Consider the following 26,165-nt stretch of genomic DNA (forward strand, 5'->3'; position numbering starts at 1 on the left):
GATAGAGAAGTGGGATCGGGCCAGATCCAGAGCCCAGAGAATACAGGAAAAGGTTATGCAGACAGCTGGAGGGAAGAGAGACTGGTGTGGTTAATGTTAGCTGGGCCAACTACAAACCATGTAGTCAAAGTGTTCCTTGCCGTATTGATTTTTGAAAACTGTTTTATATAAGAGTAACTCCTCTCGACTGAATGGCATTGAGAGAGGATTAGTCTATGCCCCTCGACTCAAGCCATTCCACACGGCATGCTTTTGTGGTTCCCACAGGTCAGAGACCCTGCCTATGGTCGCCCCACAGCACTGGCATGATGCCGTCCACCAAATATGTATCCACATTATTTGCAGAAGGAGAGACAGCCAATTTTCTTGGAAACCCACCTGGAGCCTCCCAGGGGTTGCAAAGGCAGGAAGCCTTCCCAAACATCCTCTTTGATTTCAATCTGCTTTCTTCAAGCCTTTTGGTTGTTTTTGGTTGTTCCCTGCTGTGAAATTTCTTAAGATCTGCTTATTATTTTCCTCTTAATGCACCTGTCTGTTCCTCCCCTGAATCAAATCATCCACACTTTCCAATCCCACACCCATTTCCCTGGACCTCAATATGAGGTAGAGGTGAAGGTAAAGATGCCTTTTCCCTCACTCCTCACTAACTTCATGGGATATTTGGAGTACAAGTTGCTGACTCAGATGACATTTCGGTATTACCATCACTAGCTCTAATTGCATTTTCCAAAACAGGCAAAGTTGGAAGAGTCTGGTTCCTTAAATTTGTTCCTCATTAGGTGGACTTTAACACTTAATAATGAGTAAGGGTCCTTACAGGAAACACAAAAGTCAACTAGCCTTCTACTCGAGCATCGGGGCACAGGGGAGAGAAGCAAAGCCCTGAGGCCTTGGCCTGCCCCAGACAGCACAGCTTCCCTCCTTCCCTGCGGCCCACGTGCCGTATAGCATCTTATGAGCTGAACGTCAGTGATGGTTATTTATCTATGGTCTGTTACTTCAATGAAGAAGTAACATGTTTATGTCCTGTTTATGCACCTGTTTATGTCCCCTTTTTCCAAGACCAAGCTGAGGTGAAGAAAGGACACGCAAGGCAGTTCATAAGATACCTGAAGGAGCGTAAGAGTAAAGTCTGCCTTCCAGTGGTTAAGAGGCTTGACAAAGAGTACTGGGGAACGAACGTGCAAGCTATAGTGATGGCTCTGGAGTTGGAAAATGGGTTACACAAGCTCCTGCAAGACCTGCAGAACTTGGCTTCTCAGAAGAATGAAACTGATCTCTTAGAATTCCTGAAAAGGTTCGTGGGTAAACAGAAGAGGAACATAAAATATCTGGAATACCAGCATAGCTATCAGAAGGAATTAGAAAGGCTGACTTCGAAGGAAGGCATCTCGGAACAGTTTGGTGAAGCATCAGGCAGTCAGGCTTAACATCTGAAGGCAACACAGCAAGTCTTCCATCGTAGTAGTTTCCAAAAGCAGCTACTTGAAAATCTGGATCTCTATTTGTTTTTTTGTTTTGTTTTGTTTTGTTTTTTCTTTTTTTTTTTTTTTTTTTTTTTTGGATCTCTATTTGACAGAAGACTGCTCTACTTTCATTCCCGCACCTTCCTCTTAGGGCATCTCTGCTAAATGGGGACTCTTTCCAGGTGTTTACGTTTCATAGGGGACCTCAGATCTAAAAGAATGATGAGATGAACCATAGTCTCTCCTCTACCCACACCTACCACCTGATCATGACATCAGCCATGTCTGGACATCAGGGCTCCCCAAAGCTTCTGGGGAAGAAGATTATTTGTTACCTCCTTACACAAGGACCAGTTCCTAAACCACCAGGGTGCAACCAGACAAATAAAGCCTGCAAGAAAGAGCCAGAAAATGCCAGAAGAGAAAGATATCATGGACTTCTCACCACACACTGTCTTGCAATTACTTGAGGATGTATGATTTCCAGAGAGTTCCAGGTAGCAGAAACTAATTTAAGTCTCCCCATAAAGACAGATTTGGCCAAGTCCTAAGATGAAAAGACTCAGCTCTGAAGAAGAGAGGAAACCAGCTGCACCCACTCTGCTTACTGATAGTACGTCTGTAGGTACTAACTAGAGACAGAGTCTGGGGTTAATGAAAAGCAGAAAAGTGCTACCTTCAACTTTCAGGACAGTCTGACCACCCCAATCAGAGGAAACTCCCTTCACTCATTCTCTCATTTGCTTAACAAAGGTTTATCATGAGTCTGCTATATCCCAGAATGTGTAGCCTTACACATTATCCTTTGCAAAGTCCGGTTTCCTATCTCACTGAGACCAATTTGTCTGAAGTAGTCTAGAAACAATTCCAGAAACCTTGCATCAGAATTCAAAGACATTCTTCTTTTTATCTAAGAAGACTGCCCAGAAAGGATCCCAAGGTTTTTTCTTGTAAATTACCCTTTAAATTATCTCACCAACAGGCGCCTGGGTAGCTCAGCGAGTTAAGCATCGGACTCATGGTTTCAGCTCAGGTCAAGATCTTGGGGTCGTGAGATCGAACCCCACATCAGGCTCCATTGCTAGCTGTAGAGCCTACTTAGAAGTCTCTCCCTCTCCCTCCACCTCCACCCCACTTGCACACATACTCCCTCTCCCCCCAAAAAATAAAAGTAAACAATCACACAAAAAAAAATATCATGCAGTCAGGATTATGGGACATCAATTATCTTCTAAAGTTATCAATTTCCCCACTTTGATTAGATTTAAAGATAGCAGCTTTTCTGTAGCGAAACTGAATTGACAGAATGTTAGCATTACACTTGAGACACTCTTCTGTGGTTCTGAATTCAACCCAGTCACGGGGTCTATAAGGGCCCTTACAGATCTCTGCTACCAGGCAAATGGTCCCTTCTCAATAATGCCATCGCTTTGGCCACAATCTGGCAGCAGGAGTAACAGGCTGAGACCAATCAAGAGGGTGCCTCTGCCTGTGGCATGACCTTCTGAGAGGCACGACTACCTGGCAGCCTGAAAACACAACCCCTGTTATAGCCACTGCTTAGATGGAGGCATTAGCCATACAGCAGCATTGTTAAAATAAAAATATCTTACCTGGAGGATATAACACAGTTTCTAGGAAGGGGGACAAAACCGTCTCATCAACTCCATAACCTAGAATCTGACCATCCAAGGATGAAATGGGTGCAGAGCAGAGAGATGGATTTGGAAAGGCAGAAGGGGATTCCAAGCACGGGCTCAGCTCAAACCACCTGGAGAAATTCAACTTTCCTCTCCAGGCTAGACTCAAACTTTGCCTCCTCCGAGAGGCCATCCCTGACCTTTGTGTGCTCCCAGGCCTCCTAGCAGGTTCCCACTGAAGTATGTGCTTGGTCTCCTTAGAGGATTTGTCACATTGCCCTCACGGGGCAAAAGTCCCATTTTGTTCATCTTTGAATCCTTAGCGCTAATCACCACCAGGCACACAGATCCTTAAAATACTTTTTGTTGAAGGAGAGAATGAATGAATGAATGAATGAATGAATGAGTCATGACCCAATAGGCCAGGAGCCGGCTGAGAGAAGCTAGGGCAAAAAAGAAGCTAGGTCAGGGGAATCAGAGTGTGGCTAAAGGACAGAGGGAAGGAAGGCTGTGTACCTGTATCTAACTCATCTTTTCAATTTCCCCAGAATCTTCCCCACACAGAATGTGCACTTGGAAGTACACGTAGCTACCAAACCTAAAAAATACAACAAAACAGTGCACAGAACATTATATCCTGAGTCTGTTTTAGTATATGATGTTTAGGATTCTGTCCATGTATTCAAAACTCATGATCCAGAAGGTGTGGCCCTGAACCAGCCCTATCTGTGGGCATGCCAGGCTCTCCAGGAAAAAGCGGTGCAATGTGAGGCCTGGGCAGGGCCTCAGTGCAGAGAGTCCCACTCAGACCCCAAAGGCCCGGGGGAGCAGCTCAAGAGTGGGGTGTGCAGGGATGGGAAGCAGAGGCTGCGGGCTGCCAGAGCTCTGAGCTAAGGGGACCTTCTGGAAGAAAGCTCAGAAGTGGGCTGAGGGAGAATGAAAGAGGCACACGGATTTTACGAAGGTCTGTATTCTAACTTGGCCTACAAGACATGACCAGTCTTGTGTGGCAGGCAGCGCTCCTCTTTGAGACTCCATTTTCTGTACTTTGACTCATTTTTCAACAGCTTCTTCTCCGCCCCCCCCGCCCCCCGGAAAGTGAGTTTCTGAAAGCTCTGGCTATGCTGGGCCGCTGGCTTCTCCCCTCTCCCCGGCCCCTGAGCCCCGCTATCCAGCTCCACACAGCAGCTCCCCTCATGGCCTCCGGGCCTCGGGCGGCGGAAACCAACCTTCTCGGCCCCTGCCTTCCTCGGGCCTGGCCGCACCCGGCCCTGCTGACTGCTCCCCTCCGGAGCATCCCTCCCTGTGCCTCTGGGAGACCACACCGCCGCTTTCCCTCAACGTCCCTGGTCACTTCTCTGCGCATTTATAGCTTTCTCCTCCCTTGCCTGTTCCTGCCATGCTGTGGTTCAGGAAAGTTCTCTCCGGGACACATTTTTGTCACCTCCCAGGGGCTCCTCATCTTTCGCTGAAGCCGCAGGTCCCATGAGCACCAGTCAATGACGTGCATCTGTCACATCCCAGGGCCACATGCTCAGATCCAACTGCCCACTGGACACCTGCCCTTTATTGTCTCAAAGCCACGTCAAACCAATGTGGCCAACAAACAAAAGCACTTATCTCTCCCCTCCCCTATTCCTCATCCACCCAGTTGCCCAACAAGGAGGCTGAGCAACACGCTGGCCTTTCTTTCTCCCTCAGTGTCACCTTCCGTCAAGTTTCCCCCGTGAGAGCCACCTCCCTCACCCTTTCTGCCACCCTCCTGCGTTCCCCTCCACTCTTCTCCCATCGATGTTTCTTTGGTAATCACTCTCCTCTCCAAGCCACTCTCCACGGCGAAACCGGAGTCAAAGCTCTCTAGTGCAGATCTCACTGCAGCACTTCAGAATGCTGGAGAGGACTCTCCACCATCTTGTCATGAAGTTCAAATTACTTAACAAGGCCAGGCTTTCCAGCACATTCTGTCTCCCTTCTCCAGTGCCAGCCAGTGTGGAATGCCCCATGCCCTCCTTGCAGGCTTCAGTCCTCTCCTGGCTTCTGCCCACACAGTCCCCTTTGCCCCAAACACCCTGACGCCCCCAGCACCCTTGTATGCATGACTCAGACTTCATTTGGTCCCGGACACCGCTCCCTCCAGGAAGCCTTCTCTGTCTTCCTGGTCTGGGGTTGGGGGGTGGCAGTTCGCATGTGTTCTACCTTCCCTGTGGTAATCTTTCCCACTGTTCCAGAAAAGCCTATCTACCTGTCTGTGTCTTCCACTGGGCCAGAAGTTCACCACACCCACCCCCGCCCCCACCCCGCCCCAGTCAGGACATTACCGGCACCTAACTCAGTGCCTTGCACATTCCAAGTAACCAGTAAACAAACATTCAAACAGATGGATAAATAAATGGATTCCTTTCAGCAGCCCCCCCCATCCCTCATGCTGTTAGGATGTCTTACCTGTGACAAATAAAGCACACTGATAACTTTCATGCCGATGAGAGCAATCATACCACAGGTTTTTCTTGACCAACTCAATTTCAAGCTCTCCACTCTTCTAAACCCTTAAACTTCAAAGTGTGGCTGCAACTAGCAACCAAATGAATCAAATCAGGAGACCATACTCAATTCAAAAGAAATCGAGGCGAGAAAAAAACAATTTCCAGACCCACGTTCCTATTGGGTTCTGGGGAAATGTGGTTGCCACACATACAGAGCTAGCTCTCCAATCTCTCTGTACAAAAAAGGCTGGCTCGGACTGAAAACTCTGGATGCAGAGTAGCTGAAAACTTATTTGAGATCACCCAGTGAGTTCCTGGCAAAGGTAGAGATAGAATTTACAAACCAGCCTGAATTCTGTTTAGAGGTTTCTGCCCATATATTCTCTCATGCAACTGATGCTCTACTTTCATAGCTGCATTCAACCAGTGTCTTCTAACTCAATATTACCAGCCAAGATGGACCACTCCACAGAGCAAGAACCAGCTCACCAAGGAAGCCCCTCTATTGTCCTTCTAACTGGTGCCCAGCCTGATTCAGTTACACCCTCCTGAAAGGCAAAGAAAATATGAGATTAGACCATAAACCACATGCTTGCTGGGACAAAGACTCAGGACCCAGCACCATAGCAAAGCAGCACAGAAAAAAGGCTATTTTTATTTTTTAAATTACTTTATTTATTTATTTGAGAGAGAGTACACAAGAGAGGGCACAAGCAGGGCAGAGGGGCAGAAGGGGAGGAAGAAGCAGGCTCCCCACTGAGCAGGACTCCAGGATCATGACCTGAGCTGAAAGCAGATGCTTAACCAACTCAGCCACTCTGGCGCCCCAGAAAAGCTATTTTTAAAGGACACTTTTAAGTTAATCCTGTCCTGGGGCACCTGGCTGGCTCAGTTGGAAGAGCATGCAAGTCTTGGTCTCAGGGTCATGATTTTGAGCCCTACAGTGGGTGCAGGAATTACTTAAATAAAACTTTTAAATATATATATTATATTTAAATACATATATTAAATATAACATATATGCATATATATATATGTAAGATATATATATTTTAGAGAAAGATATCAATCCTGTCCTTTCGCCCATGCAGAAAGACACACTGACTGTCACATACAGAGGACCAGTGGCCATAAGGCCAGTTTGTGGCTGATATACCTTGCCCTCATATCCACCCCCAACCAAAAAGCACTTATCTTTGTCACTCACAATCTAGCCTAAACTGTATTCATCACTAAATAAAGAACAGCTGGAAGCAAGAGAATAGCAATGAAAAAGTGGTTATTTTGGGAGAATAAAGCTTTTGGCTGCCACTTAGAGAAAACAAGAGCCCTCTTATGACATCTTGAGCAAGCGTTTATTAATAATATTGCTTCTGGTCCTTCATTTTATAGCTTGATAAATAAGAGCATTTGCTATAGGGCACCAGGCTGAACATTTTTGAGAAAGTGCCACTTCCATGACAGCATGATGCCACTGATCTGGACTTCCTATTTTTAACGCATCCAATACCAAAAAAAAAAAAAAGATATTTTTCATTTGTATCATACTTAACCATTTTAAAGAGCTTTTGCAGGGCACCTGGGTGGCTCAGTCAGTTAAGCATCTGACTCAATTTCCACTCAGGTTATGATCTCAGAGTCATGAGATCAAGCCCCGAGTCAGGCTCCATGTTTATTGGGAGTCTCTTGAGACCCTCTCTCTCCCTCTCTCTCCACTCCTTCCCCTGCTCACACACTCTAAAAAATATAAATCCTTAAAAATAAAAAGCACTTTTGCATATATTTTTCGTTTTATCCTCACTACTCTGGAATATCAGAAGGCCAAGAACACAACCAAATTTTGCCATGAAAACACTGAGTCTCAGAGAAGTGGTGGGCCCGGAGCAATTTCCCAGCTGAGCAGCACACTCACTATATGCCCAATTCATCTTTGTATGAACCCAAAGTGCTTGGCAGTTGTTTAATGAATGAATCAAAGTTAACAATTAATGATAGCTAAGGATTTGCCTAATAAGAAGAAAACACTAAATAAAACCTGCCCAGTATTGAGCTGGGCAGTCACAGAACCGATGTGTTCAGGGTTGCTATGTGTAATACAACACTACTGTTGTTAAAATATGGAAATGTTCCCATACCAACAGTAAAATGCCACCATCCCAACCTCCTGAGGGGGCCTCTGAGCCCTGGTCTCCTCTGACACTCTCGGGACCCCAGGGCCACCCCATGGACCAGGACTGCAAGATAAGTGCCTGCCAAAATGCAGGCCTCCAGGATGCATCTCCACTGGAAGACAGGATCTTGTGCTGACCAGCAGGGCGTCTGCTGTTTTGTTAATCGGTTCAAATATCACCCCTTTGCGTTACTGAACAGAACCAGGATAAATGTTCATGATGATAATCCGGAGTCATCCAGACAGAGTCCAGTGGTGTTCAGAAACCATTCATTAAGGAAATAAAGGAATGCAGAATTCATTTTGGAAAGTGTTCTCCTAACATGACTAAAAAAAATTAAGGATTGGCATTTGGAGGGATAAGTTTTCATTACCTGGGTAAGTCGTTCCTGTGGACCACTCCTGTGGAGACCAATCACTCTGTTCCTCAGAAGAGCCATAAATCAGGGGGGATCTTACACACCAGTGATTCTCCAAGTGGGTCACAGACCACCACCAGCAGCAGCAGCATCACCTGGGATTTGTTAGAAATATAACTTCTTAACCCCACCCCAGACCTGCCGAATCAGAACTTTTTGTGGGGGAGGGAGCAGCCATGTGCATTTCGACAAACTCCCAAGTGATTCTGGTGCCTGCTTCAGTTTGAGGATCACTGCTCATCCCCAGCAGTCCCCATCCTTGGCCGTATGTCAGATCCCCCAGGGAGCCCATCAAAAGTGCAGATTAACTACCCAGCTTCCATCTCCTGGGACTGTGACTCAGCCAGTCTTCAAACTGGCATTTGGAGGACTCCTGGTGGCTCAGTGGTTGAGCATCTGCCTCAGCTCAGGTCGTGACCCTGGGTCCTGGGATCAAGTCCCACATCGGGCTCCCCACAGACAGCCTGCTTCTCCCTCTGGCTATGTCTCTGCCTCTCTTTGTGTCTCTCATGAATAAATAAAAATCTTAAAAAAGAAATTGGCATTTGGTGGTCACTGCTGTAAACTGCAGCAAACTTTTCAAGCAGAGGTAAAGACTTCTAAAGTAATGATATCTTATTATACATATTTATACAAATCCACAGAGCCTTAGGCGTATAATGTCTGTCCCCGCCTTCTTTCCACATTCATTACTTCAGTTACATGAGGACACTTTATAATAGTATCACTTTCTCTTGCGAAGTTTTCTTGATCTCTCCCACTCCCGGCAGAATGAACACTCTTCTCTTCCCTGTCACCCCTCAAAATCACACATATCTTTTAATAAAATTTATCACATTGTATGGAAAGTACTCTAGAAAGATCTTCCTCCTCTTGTTCTCGAGAACAACTCAATTGTTCTTGACTTGAACAAGTCAATTTAAATTGGTATTTCCACAGCTTTCAGCACAGGGCTTTCGGTCAATGATGTTTACTGAGCATCTACCAAGCACCAGGGACACAACGGTGAGGCAGAGGAGACACAGGCTGTTCTCGTGGACCTACGGCCTGTAGTGGTGGCAATCAGAAATCCTACACATGGAGTGGCTAATTATAAAGAAAATTCCAGCAGGTTATAAAAAAGATTCCGGATTGTTATGGATTGAAATGTCTGTGTCCCCCCAGTATCCATATCCTGAAGCCCTACCTTCCATTACAATGGTATTTGAAAGTGAGACCTTTGGGGTGATTAGGTTTAAGGAGGTCTTAAGGATGGTGCTTTTGTGATAGGACTAGTATCCTTATAAGAAGAGGAAGAGGGGGCATAGGGTAGAAGGGGGATAAGGTGAAGGGGGGTGTGAATTTAAAAGAAAGACCGGAGCTCGCTCTCTCTCCACCTATGTAAAGACACTGCAAGAAGACAGTTGTCTGCCAATCAAGAAGCAGATCCTCACTGGAGAACCAAGTCAGTCAGTACCAAGTACCTTGATCTTGGACTTCTCAGCTCCCAGAACTGAGAGAAATACATACCTATTGCACTTCATCCATCCAATCTATGATATTTTGTTATAGCAGTCCAAACTGAAGAATGAATACCAGTGAAGAGAGATATTGATTCCCAGAAGTGCAATATTATAAGTTGCTAGTCCGAGGAGTGCTGGGTGGTGCTGTCGGTCGAGCATCCACCTCTTGGGTTTCAGCTCAGGTCGTGATCTCAGGCTCATGATCTGGAGCTGTGCATAGGGCTCCATGCTCAGCCAGGAGGTCTGCTCAAGACTCTCTCACCCCCTCTCCCTCGGCCCCTCCCCCGTGCATGAGCAATTTCTCTCTTCCTAAAATAAATAAATAAATCTTTTTTAAAAAATAAGCTGCCAGTCCTAAAGTGTGAGCCATGAGTTGAGCCAAGGAGAAGTGAGGACCCCCCCTTCTCCAATGCCCAATCAGGAAATTGCAATCATCCTGAACGGCAGCAAAGCAAGCAGGTTGAAAGGTCCCTGTGCATCTCTGGATTTCTACCACCTGTCCAGAGAGGTTGGCGCTTTAAGACTCGGGGAAAAAAAAAGTATCAGGATGTTAGTGGTGTTGGAATCCTTTAGCAGATTTCAGGAAGGTCCTATAAGCAACAGACAAGCTTTTTTCTCAGTTTCCTGGTCTGAAAGTAGAAAGGAAAGGAAATGCACACTTGCTAGAAGCAGGCTTTCCAACGATAGCTGGGGCTCAGTGTTAAAAACCATGGTAATATTACTACTGTTAGGAGTTAGTGGGACAGTTAGGTAGTCAAGGCCAGGGTCCCCAACAAGAAAATATGGAGTCAGGAGGGCTAAGATCAAACAGCACTGACATCCTGTTTTGCAGCTCAGACAGGGCCCACCAGCATTCTGTTTTGCAGCCTTTGCAGAAATGAGTTCTGTAAAACATCCCAAAATAAAGCAATTAACCACAAAGTATTTGTCACTATCACAAGTTAGGGGCAGTTAAGACATAAGCCCCCCAGATGTCAGCTCCAGAAGACCATCTGAATATAAATATTAACCTTAAAGCTAGACAAATGCGTGGTCAAAGCCCTGATTGGCAGGCACGACTCAGCACACCCTGGTTGCTTAAGATTGTTCCGAAAAAGAGCTCATAAAAACCCCTAAACTTAGAAACTCCAAGGGCAATCTTCTTAGGTCCCCTCTGTCCCGGGGAGCTTTGTACTATTGATCAATGGTTCTGCTTTGCTGCCCACCAATCTTCATCTGGTCTACTTCTTCATTCTTTGAAGCAGCATGACCAAGAACCACAGGCACGAAAAGATTAGAAATCCTGCGCTAGTATGAACACGAAGACATTAATGCATCTGAGAGCACTCACACTGTCACAGGCTATCTGAGGTCAAGGACACATTAGCTCACGTTACTAGATGTCCAGGCCAAGACAGAAGCCACAGAGCCAAGGGTGAGGATGACAAGCGGAACCCTGTGGCCTTCCTCTAAAAGAGAGATTCCCTCAGGCTGGAGATAAGATTTTTGGCTTTGGTACCTAGCTTCTGGGGTGGACACACTGTGGAGGGGACCAGTGGTCTACTGAGAGGTGGCTCGAAGAAATGTCAAGCCTATGAAGCCTAGATCTTACCTGTGTCATCACCTGGCCAGCAACTGGTCTGTGCAATCTCCTGCTTTCTGCTGACCTGCTTCCACCTGGGTCTGCCCCTCAGGCTGCTGGGGGCTGGGGTGGGGGCAGGGGCACAGGGTAAGCCTGCTGCAGGTCGGTCAGACTTGCAGTCTTCTTTTGTCTTGCCTTTTTCAGTTTTCTTTTTTCTTTTGTTCCTTTATATTTCTTTTCTTTTCTTTTCTTTCTTTCTTTTTTTTTTTTTTTTTTTTTTTGGCTTTTGTTTTCTATTGTAACATAAAACACAGATACCAAAAACCACACAAAGCAAATGGATGGCTTAGTGACTTATCTGAAAGCAACGCCCTTGTTGATGTCTGCCTGAAGTCCAGTTCCCTACATCATCACAAATTTCTAATGAGCTAGGAGCCCCCATCCCCCAGACTGTCCCCCCTTCTCTCAAGCCTACTTGTGGCCAGATTAGGCCATGACTAATCACAGTGCAGAGGACACACCCACCCACCTGCAGCCCAGAAAGGAGACCCAGAAAACCAAAACCACCCACACTAGAATCTTTCCAACCTGTTAAGATATAACTTACAAAGTGATGACAACTATACTGATCACTTGCTGAACTAGTTGACAACAACCAAAACAATAAAAGCAGTTATTTATGGAGTAACTACCAAAAGCCAGGTGCTGTGCAGATAGCCTAGTTGCTCTCACTGATCTTGAGACAGTATTCACATGTTTTAAGTTGGTGGCCTGAGTGTGAAAAGTTTCATAGTTTTCCCAAGGTCTCATGACCAGACTCTGGGATCTCAGGCTCAGTCCGCCAGATATGGAAGCTTAGACTCTTCCTGTTTAACTCCACTGCCTTGCTAGTGAAGGGCAGCAGAATACGCCACCCCAGAATATGCCTTGTTGGCATAAGAATTATTTTGAGTTGATTATTTTGAGAAACTGCAGAGACAGGAAAATCTCTGAAAACAGAATAGCAGTGACCCTTTTGGAAGGGAAACTTACATTAGAAATTGGGTGGTGCCAGGAAGAGAGCTACCACCAGAAATAACTTCATCACCTGAGGGGTAACCTCTGTTTGTCAAATATTTCCTCTTCTCACCTTCCTGTGAACTGGCTCCCCTCTTTGAAGCCCTAGATCTTTCCTTAGTTTAGGAACTAGTCATCTGGCTGCCTTCTGAGTCTCCCATCTCTGTGGACTTCCTGTGTACACATGCACATGTAATTAAAATTCATTATTTACTTCTGTTATTTGATCTTTTATCACAAGGGGAGGAACCTAAAAGGGTGGAGGGGAAATTATTTTCTTGTAGATGAGATTTTTCTTTGAAAAAAAAAAATTGGTTGATTTGAGAGACAGAGAGAATGTGAACAGAGGAAGTGGCAGAGGCAGAGCGATAGAAGCAGACTGTGCTGAGCATGGAGCCCAACATGGGGCTTGATCTCATGACCTTGAGATCATGACCCTGAGATCACGATCCAAGCCAAAATCAAGAGTTGAACGCTCAAGCAACTGAGACATCCAGGCACTCCAAGATGAGACTTTTATTTTTATTTTTTCAAGATGAGATTTTTAATAAATGTGTACTGAGCACCTATTGTAGTCAGGGCCCATACAAAATGTAATGAATCCCAGATGAACTCCTTCAAGATGATGAAGTCAAACAGCAAGCTCAAAACGTATCAGATAAAGACAAACACATGATTTCACTTACATGTGGAATCTAAAACACAAACAAACAAACAAAAAAAACAGAAACAGACTCCTAAAAGCAGAGAACTGATGGTTGCCAGAGGGTTGAGGATGGGTGAAATAGATCAAGGGGATTAAGAGGTACAAATTTCCAGTTACAAAATAAATTAAGTCATGAGATGAAAAGTACAGCATGGGGAATACAGACCATTGTATTGCAACAACATCGTATGGTGACAGATGGTGACTACACTTATCATGGTGAGCACTGAGTAATGTACGGAATTACTGAATCAATATGTTGTACACATGAAACTAATATATATCAACCATGTTCCAATTTAAAAAAACTGAAGAAAACAAATGACCCAATTTAAAAATGGGCCAAAAATCTAAAAAGACACCCCAGCAAATAAGGTATATGGATGACAAATAAGCCTATGAAAAGATGCTTAATATCATTTGTCATTAGAAAAACGCAAGTCAAATGCACAAGGAGGTACCACTGCTCACCTACTGGAATGGCTCAAGTCAACAACAAAACCGAGTACAACAGGAACTCTCACTGCTGGTGGAAATGCAAAATGCTAATACCAGTCACACTGGAAGACAGTTTGGCAGTTTCTGATCATGGGAAAACAACAGACAAACTCAAATAGAAGGACACTGTATAAAATAACTAATTAGTACTCTTCAAACGTGCTAAGGTCATTACAAAATAAGGAAAGACAGGGAATCCCTGGGTCACTCAGCAGTTTAGCGCCGCCTTCAGCCCAAGGCGTGATCCTGGAGTCCCGGGATCGAGACCCACATCAGGCTCCCTGCATGGAGCCTGCTTCTCCCTCTGCCTGTGTCTCTGCCTCTCTCTCTCTGTGTCTTTCATGAATAAATAAATAAATAAAATCTTAAAAAAAAATAAGGAAAGACAGAAATTGTCACAGATGAGAGATGATGAAAGAGCGACAGTCACTAAACACAACATGGGATCCTGGGCAAGATCCTGGGGCAGAAAAAGGACATTAGGGAAAAAAACTGGTGAAATCCAAATAAAATGTGTAGTTTAATTAATTAGTATTTTGTCGAATGCATCACAGTTACGTAAGATACTAAAATAAGGGAAGCTGGGGGAAGAACACACCCACTGCAGCAGGTGACTGCTGTCAGCCTCCTGTGACCGTCTCCAGTGACCTCAAGGAGAAACCAAAAACAAGAAGAATCAGAAAATCAGTTGAGGGGAGGCAAGCAGGCAATATTTTTGAACAATCGGATATGGCAGAAAGGTACTGTTACGACGGCCTAAGAGTCTTCCACATGTCTAGGTGGAAATCAGTAAGTCTTAATTTTACAACCCAACACACCTTGTGCGGGGTAACTACACTCTGGAGAACCGCTGGCAAGCACGCACACCCCTTCCCCGTTTTGCATACAATCCACTGTAAATCAACAAGCGTTGGAGCAGTTCTTGCAGAGCGATCCAACATACTGTCTCCTGGGCTACTGTCCTCACTAAGATAGCGGATATAGCATTTTCTAACCTACTTTGAGGTTGACTTTTTTTTTCCTGTGGACATACCAAAACCCTCTTTATCTTTGCAACTTTTCTGTAATTCCAGAATTATTCAAAGGAAATAATTTATTAAGAAACCCCGGAGGCACCTGGCTGGCTCAGTCAGTAGAACGTGCAGCTCTTGATCTCAGGTCGGGGTTGTAAATTCAAGCCCCCTTTTTAGGTGTAGAGATTACGCAAAAATTTTTTAAAAATCTTTAAAAAGAGAAAAAAAGAAAAGAAACCCTGCAGTTAGAAATACACCCATGAAGGTGTCTAATATAAAAAACAGTATGTAGGGGGGCACCTGGGTGGCTCAGTTGGTTGAGTATCTGCCTCCAGCTCAGGTCTTGATCCCGGGTGTCCTGAGACTGAGCCCCGTATGGGGCTCCCTGCTCAGGGGGAGGCCTACTTCCCTCTCTCCCCACCCCGCCCCCCTGGCTCGTGCTCTCACTAACTCTCTCTCTCCCCTCTCTCTCCCTCTCTCATAAATAGATAAAATCTTAAAAATAATATATATATATATAAAGTATGTAAATAATTCTGAGAAGGTTAAAAATATATATACAAAAATTCAAAAGTAGGGCAGCGCGGGTGGCTCAGCGGTTTAGCGCCACCTTCAGCTCAGGGTGTGATCCTGGAGTCCCAATATCGAGTCCCACATCAGGCTCCCTGCATGGACCCTGCTTCTCCCTCTGCCTGTGTCTCTGCCTCTCTCTGTGTGTGTGTCTCTCACGAGTAAATAAAAGAAAAAAAAAAAAAGAATTCAAAAGTAGTGCAAATAAAATGCCAGGGTGGCTCAGGGAAAGAAAAGCTCATTAATTTTGATCAGCCATGAAGGGCTCCATGGAGGAGACATTGGCATCTGGATGGACCTGTGCAGATATGGAAAGGAAAAGCACAGTATGTGTAAAAGGAAGAGAATTTTCTTTCAATTGGAGTGTCAGACACTTGCCAGTATAGGACTCACCATCAATCACTAGTGCCACACCAACTTTCACCATGGCAGGGGCCTAAGCCTGACCACACTTCACATCGCCTTGGCTCAGCACTAAACATGTGACCCAAGGGCATCTTGGTCGCCTTTGTCCAATGCCTTGTATAATGGAATTTGATAGTTTTATTTTTTTTTTAATTCATGGACTTAACTATTGTACATTACGATAGACTGGCTTATTGGCATTTTCAAACGGTTTTCTCAACCACAGATAGGTATCAAGTAAAATGTAACTGCTACAAGCTGTGACTTTCCCTGAGCCCCACACCTGCTAAAATAGCCTGCTCAAAGGTCCCCATCTTGACCAAAGTTTCTTCTGTAATGCACCTACAGGGCAAAAACATAAACATTGATACAAGTAGGTTTCATCTCTTTCCCAAAGACCAAAAGTAATCTAAACAGCCTCAACCATCCTTTTTTTTTTTTTTTTCTCAACCACCTTTTATACTTGAGAGATATCAGGACATTCAAGGCACCAAAATGGAGGGTAAGGTGATCTTCCTGCCCTAAGGGGACCCAGATTGGAAGTTAAGTAACAATTCAAATTATTATGTGATAAGTGTTTTTGCTAACTGTTGATGTTCCTGTTATGTCCTCCACTAGATTAAGAACTTCTTGGGGGCAGAGAGTATGATTTTTAATTTGTTTAACCTGATCAAAACTCAGTGCCTAGCACTTAGAAGGCTCGGTGATGAATGAACAGAATAAGTAAACAGATGATAGAAGAATGGATAGATAAAATGATAGATGGATGATGGATGGATGGACAAATAGATGAGCAAAGAATGGATAAAATAATGGGAGTCCAGGGTAGGGAGAAATTACTGCTAGTTGGTAATGAAGATGGAGGAAAGACTTAAGCCGGACTTATAATAAAAATGCAGATAAAGCCTCTCTGATTTACTGGTTATATCTCAGAAATTCATCCTATTCTAACTTGTGCCACTCTACCTCTGAGTCTCCCCATCTCCTCCCCATCACCACACCTCCACTTAGATCTGTCCATCCTTGAAATCTAACTCAAGGAAATGAATAAAAGGATAAACAAATTGTGGTACCTCCGTACAAAAAGCACTCATCAGCCATACAAAAGACATGGATAAAGCTCAAAAGCAGAATGCAAAAGAAGCCAAACATAAAAGAAAGCAATACAAATGATTCCATTTGTCTGACATTCTGGAAAAAACAAAACTGTGGGAACAGAAATCGGACGAGTGTTATCAGGAGCTGGTAGAGGGGAGGGAACTGGCCACAAAAGGACAGAGGGGGAAACCCAGGGGTGATGAAATTGGTCTGTGTCGAGATGGTATGCAGCTGTATTAATCTGTCAAAATCATCAAGCCATACTACCCACATAAAAAGGGTGAATTTCACTGTAGGGAAATTATACCTTAATTACCCTGACTTTTTAAAAAGCCAAAAAACAAAAATCTCACACAAGTCCAACTCTGAAAAGCATCCCATGACCAGGCTCTGCTTCAAGTGTTCATTTATCATCCTTGTAACTCACTCAGCAATTAATCATGCCCTGTGGGCACCTCTTCTGTTATCATCTTGAAATACTTTTTATTTTTATTACCTCCTCTTTACATGTCTAGGTCTTATCTCCCCAACCAGATGGCAAATCCCTTGGAAACAAGAACCTGGTAGTATTGTGCCTCCTTTAGCCACAAAGTATCCAGGTCACTGCTTGACACATTACACAAGTGAAAGGTTGAATAATTATTTTTTTTATTTTAAAGATTTTTATTTATTTATTCATGAGAGACACACACACAGACACACACACACAGAGAGAGAGAGAGAGAGAGAGGCAGAGACACAGGCAGAGGGAGAAGCAGGCCCCATGCAGGGAGCCCGACGTGGGACTCGATCCTGGACTCCAGGATCACGCTCTGAGCCGAAGGCAGGTGCTAAACCGCTGAGCCACCCAGGGATTCCCAAGGTTGAATAATAATTCGTTGATTTCAGCAAAAACCAGCAAAAACCATACATTCCAGAATCTGGAATGTATGAAGTTATTTTGCATACATCTTCAATTCAAACTTGACCATGATAAACAGGCTGCACAGTGTCTTTCTCTGCTAATTACCAAACACACTTTTTCCTGCAGCCTCCTGGATTCTCTACATCATTCATATGTTTCACCCCCAGGAGCTCTCTGGTTGATCCATCACTGGTATAAGATATGACACCAAAGATTTCCAAATGAACCTGAATCAAGGTGAGGACGCTTCCCAGAAAGTGCTTAGACTAAGTGCTGCTACCTCCTTTCCCAAGATTATTGACCTCAATTAAGCCCAGAGCTTATCAGACACAACAGAATCACATTCCTGTTTGAACATTACAAAATCCAACAATTTCTATTTCATTCTCCTTACGTCTAAAATGCTGAGATTTCCAATTTCCAAACGTGCCTATTGTCAGTTCCTGAAAATAAAACAATGGCCACTTCTCTCCCTATATTCCCTCAAATTTCATGAAGAGACACTATCCTAATTAAATTGCTGTCTTACCACATCATTTTAAAAGGAAATTTAATCTTCATTAGTCTGGGGCGAGGGGAGAAGGAGAGTAGTTTTTCCTGTGCTCATTAACCCCATGTTAGCAGCAGAATGCTGTTCTTTGACATTGCAGGGCTTTGACCTCACCTTTAATGGGTTTCCTCTCAGATCTTTCCTGGCCACCTTGGTGAATCTGTTTTCCATTAAACAGGTAGAGCAACATTTCCTTTAGGCACAAACAACCGTGACCACAAAAATACTTTAAAATATTAATAAAGAGAAAAAAATCAATGTATAGAAATATTTACATTGCATTTTATATATAAAAATACTGGGACACCTAGGTAGCTCAGTGACTGAGTGTCTGACTTTGGCTCAGGTCATGATCCTGGGGTCCTGAGATCGAGTCCATGTCAGGCTCCCCACAGGGAGTCTGCTTCTCCCTCTGCCTATGTCTCTGCCTCTCTCTGTGTCTCTCATGAATAAATAAATAAAATCTTTAAATATATACGTATATACACATATATATAAATACTTTCAGGTTAAAGAAAAGAAACACCTATTTTTCTCATTTACAGAAACTCTTATAATTACAAAATTACTGTTCGAGTTTTAGGAAGTTACAGCTCAAAGTAATGTTTCAGGTACTTCAATAGTAACTTGGTGAAAAGGTTTTTATTTATTCCCATTTCAGAGAGCAGTGAAGTGAGGTTGTGCAAGTCTGCTTGAAGGAGCCTGCATAAACACCCAGTGCCCACCAACCTGAAGCATGGACTCTACGAGGTGAACACCTCCAGGGCTTGGCCCAAGGTCTCTCTCCAGCTGCTCAGAGCTTCACCTCCCAGGCAGAAAAGTGCTAAAGCCAATGTACAATGTGCATCTGACCCACAGCCCACCTCAGTGTGACCTACAAAAGCAGCAGAAGCAAGTATTTAGAAATAAGTACATATAAACATATAAAATTTTCCATAAAAAGGGAAAAGTTTAAGATGTGGAAACAACATGTTTGTTTAAGACCCTGTCACACAGAACCGTCTGCACAGTTTGAATTCCTGCTAAAACACACAGATGGAGGTTCGTGGCTGCTCATGCTGCCCTGAGAAATTCTCAATGGCTCTCAAGGTTCTGACCACCTCAGCAATGTCTTCTTGGGGTACTTAGTGCCTTCGGTCCAAGCACAGAATGAGCCTGTTCTTTATATTTCTGATGCTAAAAGAGTAGGAACATTTCTCCCTGAGGGTCCAGAGAAAGTGATTTAATCCTGCGTTTATACAATCAGCTGAGAAGCCAGAAGGCCCCTGAAATATGTGCTCTGTGGTGGAAATCAAAACTGAAAAAAAAAAAAAAAAAGAGAGAGAGAGAGAGAGAGACGCCATTAGATTGTTTCAGAATCTGGAATGTATGAAGTGGTCACACCTTACATGTTTAGTGGTGAGAGGAAATGACAATTTGGATTCCAAGAGGGAAAAAAACCCCATCCCTATTAATGCTCAAACTACTATTTGGCTTAACATAGTTTCGATTAAAAAGTGCAAGTCTGCAATGGTGCCAGTGAGGCGTGCCCCATATCCCTCCCGGTGGCCGGCGTGGGCACAGGGAGGTTGGGTAGCAGGGCTCTGCAGGGTCACGGTATTCCTCTAAAAGCACCCTCATCAGGCAAAAAACTGGCTTGTTTTCTCAAGAAGAGACAGATTCCCCCATGCATTTGCTGATACAAGGAGAAACTGTCATGCTCTTTAAAAATTAAGCTCACTACAGGGGAGCCGGGGTGGCTCAGTCGGTTAGGCATCTGACTGTTGATTTCAGCCCAACTCGTGATCTCAGGGTCATGGGACTGAGCCCCACATCAGGCTCTGGGCTTATCAGGGAGTCTGCTTGAGGCGCTCTCTCTCCCTCTCCCTCTGCCCCTCCCCATGCTCACCCTCTTTCTCTCTCTAAAAGAAATAAATCTTTGAAAAGAAAAAAATTAAGCCCATTACAATTGTCATTTGACTTTCCAGACAGACTTTGGTATCTATATGAAATTGACATTAAATGGAGAAAAGTTAACAGTCGACCTATGGACAAAAGAAAATGGGAGAAGGTCAGAGCCCTATATCCCTAGCATATTACTCTTGAAATAATTACAGTAGCATTTTATGCCTTAATGTTTTTAATTATTAATTTTATAATAATTAATGAATAACATGAAGTTTCTGGTAGCAGTAGGTGCTCCATATGGTATCCTGTGTAAGAACTCTCAGCAATCAGCGAGGTAGGATATTATCAACTCTAAAGCAGCTCTGATTGGAGTCATCTGGGCTGTATCCCTGCCTGAAGTCAGGACTTTGAGTTCAGCCTAAACCACAGCACAGATCAAATGAAAATAGAGAACTGTGGGTGGCTTCCCTCTGCAGCCAGCAGGCATGCAGTTAAGCAAAAGAAAGAGCAATAGGAACACCTTGCATGGCTACTGTGGTCCCACAGGACACCTGGCAAGGGTTAAACCACAGCCACACTGGCCCTTTGGAAAGTGACCAGCCCTTTTCCTTTGGAGACAGCTTCCCTGTTCATGGGACCCAGAGCTGGTCGTGTGGAAGGAATGAGAAGCCAACAGGCTCAGCAGACTATCAGTGGAGGCAGCCCACCTGGTAGCATGTCCTGACCACCACCCTCACCCACCCACCCCACCCCCACTCCCACCCCCACCCCCGTGTGCTCACTGAAGACGGTGCAGACACTCCTGCAGCTCTACTCTGCCCTCTCCGGGGACCCTCAACTGAGGGGAAAAAAAATGATTTCTGGAATCACAAGGTACTTAAAGTACATGAACAGCATGCAAAGGAGAAAACAAACAGAACTCAATGCTCAGATGATGAAACCATCAGAAAAAGACTTTGAAACGTGAAATTCACACCCCCCAGGAAAGGAGAGTGTCCCATACCTTAGGCAACTCTAGACTGCTCTGAAAAAAGAATCCAAGACCATGGAAAGAAATCACATAGCTGTTGAAATAACAACTCAACAGATATTTCAAACTAAGGAGGAAAAAAGAAAAGAAAGCCAAAGCTGAAGAGTGCATTAGTGAACTGAAAGGTAACACCAAGCAATGACACCAAAATGGAGCATTAGGGGATAACGAGTATAAAACCAATTAAGGAACCTTCAGGGAGAGACAGACGTGCCAACAGCCATGTGGAGGAGGTTGCAGGCAGGAAGGCGGAGAAAAGATGAAAAATTCCCCCAAAAGTAAAGACCGTATTCTCAGATTTGAAAGGGCCCTCCAGCACTGAGCATTTGATGGGGAAAAGAAAATACTTAGACCATCAATCACGTTGGAACTCAAGAACATCAAGGACACATTTATCATTAAAAACTGATCAAAACGGGGGATCCCTGGGTGGCTCACCGGTTTTAGCGCCTGCCTCCCATATCGGGCTCCCTGCATGGAGCCTGCTTCTCCTTCTGCCTGTGTCTCTGCCTCTCTTTCTCTCTGTGTCTCTCATGAATAAATAAGTAAAATCTTTAAAAAAAAATTTAAAAACTGATCAAAAAAGAAAACAGTTTTGTGGCAAAGGAACAAGAATCAGATGGACATAGATTCTCATCAGCAAATCTGGGTATGGGAAAATAATGAAGCAATCTCCTTAAAGTGCTTAAGGAAAAGAGTTTTTGAGTCTAGAATTCTGTATTCAGCAAAACTATTGCTTAATGGGGAGGATGACATAAAAACATTTTCAGGGACATGAAGAATCAGTTTTTAGTCACAGATGGTCACTGGGCGATCCTGAGGGATCCACTCCAACAAGAGGAATGACACATAAGCACTGCACTCTGGGGATTTCAGCAGAGAAGAGAACAGGGAGGGAGGCAAACGGCCAACGTTTTTGTCTTCTTTTTGTCTGCAGGGCTCAGTTGTGGAGAGGAAAATGATACACATACTGATTAATTCTCGCCTCTGTTAGCAGAAAAAAATATATGTAATTTGCAATTTAAAAGTGCCCTCTAGAATAAGAAGTTTACACATAAAAGGTTCAAAAAGCTAAGGAAAAATATTATGATAGAAAAACTTGAAATAACTTGAAATAGCATAATCCATGAAAGTAAATGTTGGTAAGTTGGATTTTGTTAAAAATTAAAAACATGCTCTGGGAGAGACACTCAGAGAATGAAAGACAAGCCACAGACTGGGAGAAGATATTTGCAAAACATATCTGGTAAAGAACTTGTCTCTAAAATATAGAAAGAATTCTTCAAACAATAATAAAACACCTAACCTGATTTACAAATGAGCAAAAGATTTGAATAGGGGCTTCACCAAAGAAAACACACAGAGAGTCAGATCAGCATGTGCAAAGGTGCTCCATATCAAGTGTCATTAAGGAACTGCAAGTTAAAACAACTATTAGAATGGCTAAAATCCAAAACACCGAGGACACCAAGTGCTGGTGAGGATGCGGGGCAACAGCCATTCTTACTCACTGTTGGTAAAAATGTAAAATGCTACCGCCACTCTGGGAGACAGTTTGGTAGTTTCTTACAAAATTAAATATACTCTATACAATCTAGTTTACTCAAAGGAGTTGAAAACTTATGTCCACACACAAACGTGCACACAGATGTTTATAGCATATTTATTCATAATTGCCAAAACTTGGAAACAACTAAGATGTCCTTCAGTAGCTTAATGGATAAATAATCTGTAGTACATCCAGACAACAGAATATTATTCAGGGACTAAAAAAAATAGTCCATGAAAAGGTATCACACCATGAAAAGGTATGGATGAACCTTACACGCATTATCACTAAGTGAAAGAAGCCAATCTGAAAAGGCTACACCCTGTAGGATTCCAATCAAATGATATTCTGGAAAAGGTAAAATATGATGACACTAAAAATGTAGCCAGGGGTTGGGGACAGAGGAGGTGAATAGGTAAAGCCCAGAGGATTTGCAAAGCAGTGAAAATACTGTGTGATACTCTAATGTTGGATGCATGTCATGATACATTTGTCACGGTGCAACACTGCAGTGCCAGCCTCAGGGTATGACACCACAGCACTGAGTTCAGTGTTGACAGAGACGTCACCACATCCACGATGGCATCTTCCCTGCCTAGGCACGATACTGCTGGCATTGCCCTGGTATATCCTGTCAACATACCATTCTGCATAAAAGAGCCTGGATGGTAGACTGCAACTATGGACTGTCTCCCCTACCCTGGGTATCTTCAGCCATTCTCTACAGCCATGCTCATAAAGCCAAGACCTCTACTGAAATATATCCTAGACAACAGACAACACAGCTCTCCATTATACAGACTCACAGACTGAGTCAAATCATATCCCTAAAGCAAACCAACTCCATGCCACTGATACAAGATATCAGACTGCTAACAACAACACAAGTATCATCTCGGTTGCCAAGCCTGTATTGAGTACCACAGCCCATAATCTCACCAATGTTAAAAGGAATTCCTAAAAACTTAAAGTACAGGAACAGTCTAAAAAGCCCAGCTTCATCCCCTGGTAATATAATTTTTTTTTTTTTTTTTTTTTTTTTTTTTTATTCATGATAGTCACAGAGAGAGAGAGAGAGGCAGAGACACAGGCAGAGGGAGAAGCAGGCTCCATGCACCGGGAGCCCGATGTGGGATTCGATCCCGGGTCTCCAGGATCGCGCCCTGGGCCAAAGGCAGGCGCCAAACCGCTGCACCACCCAGGGATCCCCATCCCCTGGTAATAAAACCTACTTGTCTTCTCAATAAAATGCCAGGCTGCCACTGACACAGTCTGAACACAGCCCTTGGATTATTTTCTCTTTTTTGTTTACTTTCTCCATTTCTGGGGGATATACTTTTGAGAAAGTTGTGAAGAAAATATTCACTAAGAGGGAATTATTTTTAAAATGTGTTTCTTTAAAAAACTCAACTCCAATTACTGACTGGCCTTTGGGAAGACGAGATCTATATACCAAGATGCCTGCTGGTTATAAAGGAGATTCTCATCTAGGTGGCTAAGATTTGCCAGCTGCTTGCTCTAGACTGTGCAGCACGTGGTCAAAAGTTTGTTTAATCATAAATTGCAGGTGCATAATATTTGAAGATCCTCTCTGCAAATATTGACTGATAAACTCAGATTACAAACACTCAAGTAGGTCTTATTAGATGTTAGGTTCAAAGAAATATAATAGTCAGTAGCCCCCCACTTCTCCACAAAGACATGTTCCAACACCCCCATTGGATAGTACCGAGCCCCATAAATCCTATGTTTTTCCTATACATACGTACTTATGATAAAGTCAAATTTATAAATTAGGTACAGTAAGAGATTAATAACTACTAATAAACAGACCAAATATAACAATATATGATAATAAAAATGATATGAATGTGGCCTCTCCGTCAAAATATCTTATTACACTGCACTCACCCTTCTTCTTGTGATGTGAGATGATAAAATGCCCATGTGATGAGATGACATGAGGTCAGTGACACGGGCATTGTGATGTATTCTTAGGCTACTATGGATCCTCTGCTGATTGTCCAGAAAGAGGATCACCTGGTTCCAGATGGCATTTTGACTGCGGTGACTGAAATTGTGGAAAGCAAAACTGAAGACATGGGAAGGGCACTACTGTACCACGAACCAATTAATTTTCAGAATAAACTTAAGATGGATTGCCTAGATGGTGCCCAAGAAAGATTTTCACTCCATGTAAGAGAAAGACAAAGTAACCCTGAAAAGAATATTGGAGGAGTGGAAAGACATGGGCTCCAGGCTGTCACTACCCCTGGAATGCTGGGCAAATTCCAGAATGTAACCCTCCATAGCCTGGTTTCCTCCCCAAGGAAGGAGGGTGTTGGGCTCCCAGACAATTTTATTTCTGAAAGTCTGCAATTCCACGAACAGCAAATCACAAATGTTGGCACAAGACCATTCATGACAGTGTTGTCCAAGTTACATAGAGCATCTTAAATTTTTTAGTAAGCACACTGAAAAAAGTAAAAAGAAACAAAATAATCAGAATATTTTAGGGCTGTCTGAGTGGCTCAGTGGTTGAGTGTCTACCTTCAGCTCAGGGCGTGATCCTCCATGGGGAGCCTGTTTCTCCCTCTGCCTGTCTCTCTCTCTCTCTCTCTCTCTCTCTCTGTGTGTGTGTGTGTGTGTGTGTCTCTCATGAATAAATAAATCTTTTTTTAAAAAATTGGAATATTTTATTTAACTTGACCTATCCAAAATATTACTTCAATATGTAGTAAATATAAAACATACTAATGAGATGGCTTAGATTCTTTTCCCATAGTAAGTATTCAAACTCCATGATACTTTCAATACTTTGAGCACAGCTCAATTCTGACTCACTCCTCAAGTGTTCAGTAGCCACTGTGGCTAGTGGCCACCATCTGGGACCGCACAGATCTAGAAAGTCACCTTTGACTTTGATAATGTCTGACTCTCCAAGTACTGCTGATGCTCTGCAAAGTACGCTCTCAAAGGACAAATAAAGATCAGGCAAGGATGGACAGATTTTTCTATCTGCCTGGTTCCATCTCTACACCTTGTTGATTACAACTCAGCCTTGCTTCCCACAGTTACTCCCCTCTTTGCATCTCTGGTGTTGCCCTGGACCAGGCCCTCATTATTTCTCACCTGGAATACTGTAATAGCCCCTTACCGTGCACTTCATTTGCGATCTTTACTGATCCCTTGTGTTTACACCCAGCCCAATTTATTTTTACCTGGGGCCCCCTCAATCACTTGCCCACACTGGTGTCTTCCCTCCCAGAACATTTGCCTACACCCTAACATCTGAAACCCAGTCAGTAGAAGAGTCAAACAGAGTTGAATAGACGTATTTTCAAGCATCAGGGTCAACAGGAACATGAATGTGGGGTGGATCCAGAGAGCAGTATCTGTAATTTTCTTGCCAGCACCAATGAACAGCGCAGGGAATCTGGGGGAAGGACTGTGGGGACTGAGGACAGAACAGAAACACCGCACACCACCTCACACTCTTAGCAATTCGGTCAGTTAAATTCAGCTGCTGAGCCAGGCTCCCAAGATCCCAGAGGACAAAAGATCCATTTGTGTGTTTGCTAGATAAACAGTAACTACCTCTTTGGGGGTCCAAAGATAAAAACTGTGTAGTTTCAAAACCAAAGTTCTGTCGCCTCAG

General features: G+C 43.7%; 1 protein-coding gene across 16 annotated transcripts in view; it reads right to left on the reverse strand.

The window, feature by feature from the left end:
• The window catches only part of ATP8A2 (ATPase phospholipid transporting 8A2), a 569,987-nt gene that overhangs the window by 533,026 nt on the left and 10,796 nt on the right, over window positions 1-26,165 (reverse strand). For 2 of the 16 annotated variants that reach the window (XM_049100902.1, XM_025462671.3), the window contains 4 exons: window positions 24,419-24,578; window positions 18,771-18,915; window positions 8,134-8,273; window positions 6,079-6,137 (listed from right to left, as the gene is read on the reverse strand). The exons of 5 other annotated variants lie outside the window; for them this stretch is intronic. The gene's annotated coding sequence lies outside the window, so the exon portion shown is untranslated. The remainder of the gene's footprint in view (window positions 1-6,078; window positions 6,138-8,133; window positions 8,274-18,770; window positions 18,916-24,418; window positions 24,579-26,165) is intronic. 9 more of the 16 variants (XM_025462676.3, XM_025462675.3, XM_035717589.2 and 6 more) reach the window with 8 other exon arrangements.

Source organism: Canis lupus, chromosome 25 (genome assembly GCF_003254725.2).
Source record: "Canis lupus dingo isolate Sandy chromosome 25, ASM325472v2, whole genome shotgun sequence".
NCBI classification, from domain to species: Eukaryota; Metazoa; Chordata; class Mammalia; order Carnivora; family Canidae; genus Canis; species Canis lupus.